Here is a 3585-nt window from a genome sequence, read left to right on the forward strand (position 1 = left end):
CATGAATTTTATTCGTCGGGAATTCGACAGCGTCGGGAACTATATTATTCAGGAATTTTGCAATCTCAGGAATTTTTCAGTGAAGGGAATTTTATTTTTCGGCTTTTTCAGCCGTTCCATTATTCAGAAATTTTATAATTCGAGAATTTTATAGTGTCGGGAATTTTATTATTTGGGAATTTCTAACTCGGTGATATTATGAACTGTCCGGAAATGTCATTAATCGAAAATTTTCCAATTCTGGAATTTTTTTATTCGAAATTTTTATTTTATAGGAATATTCCAATTTGGGAATCTTACAATGTCGGAAATTTTATTTTTCGGGATATTTCAATCGTCCCATTATTAAAGAATTTCATAATTCGGGAATTTTACAATGTCGGAAATGTTATTATTCGGGAATTTTCCAATTCTGGAATTTTATTTTTCGAAAATTTTATTATTAGGAAATTTTATTATTCAGGAACTTTCCAATTCGGGAATTTTACAATGTCGGAAATTTTATTTTTCGGGATATTTCAATCGACCCATTATTAAAGAATTTCATAATTCGAGAATTTTACCATTTCGGAACTGTTATTATTCGGGAATTTTATTATTTAGAAATTTTATAATTTGAAGATGTTATTATTAGGGAATTTTATTATTCAGAAACTTTTCAGTTTGAGAATTTTAGTCTCGAGAATTTTATTATTTGGAATTTTTTAGTCGTTCCATTATTCAAGAATTTTGCAATCTCGGGAATTTTTCAGTGTCGGAATTTAATTTTTCGGGATTTGTCAGACGTCCCATTGTGCAAGAATTTCATAATTCGGAAATTTTACATTGTAAGAAAATCTAACATTCGGAAATTTTCCAATTCGCGAATTGTACAGGGTCAAGAATGTTATTTTTCGGCATTTTTCCGTCGCACTAATTTTATTATTCAGGAACTTTCCAAACCGTGAATTTTACAGGATCAAGAATTTTACGTTGTCGGAAATGTTATTATTCAAGAATTTAGCATTCTCGGGAATTTTTCAGTGTAGGGAATTGTATTTTTTGGTATTTTTTAGTCATCCCATTATCCAAGAATTTTATAATTTGGGAATTTTATCTTGCCAGAAATTTTATTCTTCGGGAATTTTTCAATCTAGGTAATTTTCAGTGTAGGGAATTTCATTTTTCTGGATTTTAAGTCATCCCATTATTCAGTAACTTTTTATTTCGGGAATTTTACATTGTCCAGAAATTTATTATTCGGCAATTTTACAATTCGATAACATTATAAACTGTAGAGGAATTTTATTATTCGGAAATTTTCCAACTCGGGAATTTTCCGATTTGGTAATATTATGAATTGTTCGGGAAATTGATTATTCCTCATTTTTATATTTTGGTAACTTTTTGTTCGGAAATTTTCAAATTTTGGAAATTTTATTATTCGAGAATTTCATTATTCAGGTAGTTCAGTGTCGGAAATTTTATTTTTCGGGGTTTTTTAAGCTTCCCATTATTAAAAAATTTTATAATTCGAGAATTTTATTGTACAGAAACTTTCTAATTCGGGAATTTTATTATTTTAAATGTTATGAATCACGATTTTTATTATTCAGGAATTTTCCAATTTGGGAATTTTACAGTGTCAGAAATTTTTTAAGGTTTTTTCAGCTGTCCCATCATTTAAGAATTTTATAATTCGGGAATTTTTCAGTGTAGGGAATTTTATTTTGTGGAATTTTCAGTAATTTCATTATTCATGAATTTGTCTAATTCGAGAATTTTACAGTGCCGGTATACTTATTATTCGGCAATTTTCCAATTCGGTAATATAATAAAAAGTTCGGGAATTTTATTACTCTGCAATTTTATAATTCGGGAGTTTTATTATTCGGGAATTTTCCAACTAATGAATTTGATGATTCGTTAATATAATGAATTTTGCTGAAAATTTGTTATCCCGCGATTTTATAATTCGGTAATTTTATTATTTGGAAATTTTCAAAATTTGGACATTTCTTGTTCAAAAATTGTGTTATTCAGGAATTTCAGTGTCGGGAATTTTATTTTTCATGATTTTTTAATCGTCCTATTATTCTAGAATTTTATCATTATCGAACTTTATTATTAGGAAATTTTCTAATTTATTATTTGTAAATGTTATTAATCCGTATTTTCACTATGCAGGAACTTTCCAATTCGGGAATTTTAGTGTCAAGAATTTTATTTAACGGGAATTTAGAATTGTTGGGAATTTTATTTTTCGGTATTTTTCAGTCGTCCGAAAAAAAAATTCCCGCCACTGTAAAATTTTCAAATAGTAAAATTCCCTAACTGAAAATTCCCGAGCGGTTATAATATCACCGGAAGAATTTTATAATTCGAGAATTTTACACTGTCCGGAAATTTATTATTCGACAATTTTCCAATTCGGTAATATAATGAAATGTTCGGGAATTTTAATATTCCGAAATTTTATAATTCGGTAACTTTATTATTCGGAAATTTTATCATTCGAAAAGTTTATTATTCGAGAATTTTAGTGTCTAGAAATTTATTTTTCTGGATTTTTTAATCGTCTCATTATTCAAGAATTTTATTATTCGGAAATTTTCTAAACTGTTATTCGTAAATGTTATAAATTAGTATTTGTACTATTCAGGAACTTTCCAATTCGGAAATTTTAGTGTCAAGAATGTTATTTTTCAGGAATTTAGCAGTGTTGGGAATTTTATTTTTTATTATAATTCGGGAATTTTAGACTGTCCGGAAATTTATTATTCGGCAATTTTCAAATCCGGTAATATAATAAATTGTTCGGGCATTTTAATATTCCAAAATTTTTTAATTTGGGAGTTTCATTATTAGGAAATTTTACAACTCGGGAATTTTCCGATTCAGTAGTATTATGTAATGTTCGGAATTTTATTATTCCGCAATTTTATAATTCGGTGATTTTATTATTCAGAAATTTTCAAAGTGATGGAAATTTATTATTCGAAAAGTTTATTATTCGACAATTTTAGTGCCTAGAATTTTATTTTTCGGGATTTTTTAATCGTCCTACTATTTAAGAATTTTATTATTTGGGAATTTTCTAATTTATTATTCGTAAATGTTATCAATCTGTATTTACTATTCAGGAACTTTCCAATTCGAGAGTTTTACAGTATCAAGAAATTTAGTTTTCGGGAATTTAAGAGTGTTGGGAATTTTACTTTTTTGTATTTTTATATTTTTTTATATTTTTATATTTTTGGTAGTTCGGGAATTTTAATATTCCAAAATTTTATAATTCGGGAGCTTCATTATTCGGAAATTTTCCGATTCGGTAATATTATGAAATGTTCGGAATTTTATTATTCCGAAATTTTATAATTCGGTCATTTTATTATTCGGAAATTTTCAAATTGAGGGAAATTTATTATTTGACAATTTTAGTATCTAGAATTTTATTTTTCGGTATTTTTTAAACGTCCCATTATTCAAGAATTTTATCATTTGGGAATTTTCTAATTTATTATTTGTAAATGTTATCAATCTGTATTTTTACTATTCAGGAACTTTCCAATTCGGGAGTTTTACGGTATCAAGAAATTTAGTTTT

The sequence above is a fragment of the Belonocnema kinseyi genome, chromosome 5 (genome assembly GCF_010883055.1).
Source record: "Belonocnema kinseyi isolate 2016_QV_RU_SX_M_011 chromosome 5, B_treatae_v1, whole genome shotgun sequence".
NCBI classification, from domain to species: domain Eukaryota; kingdom Metazoa; phylum Arthropoda; class Insecta; order Hymenoptera; family Cynipidae; genus Belonocnema; species Belonocnema kinseyi.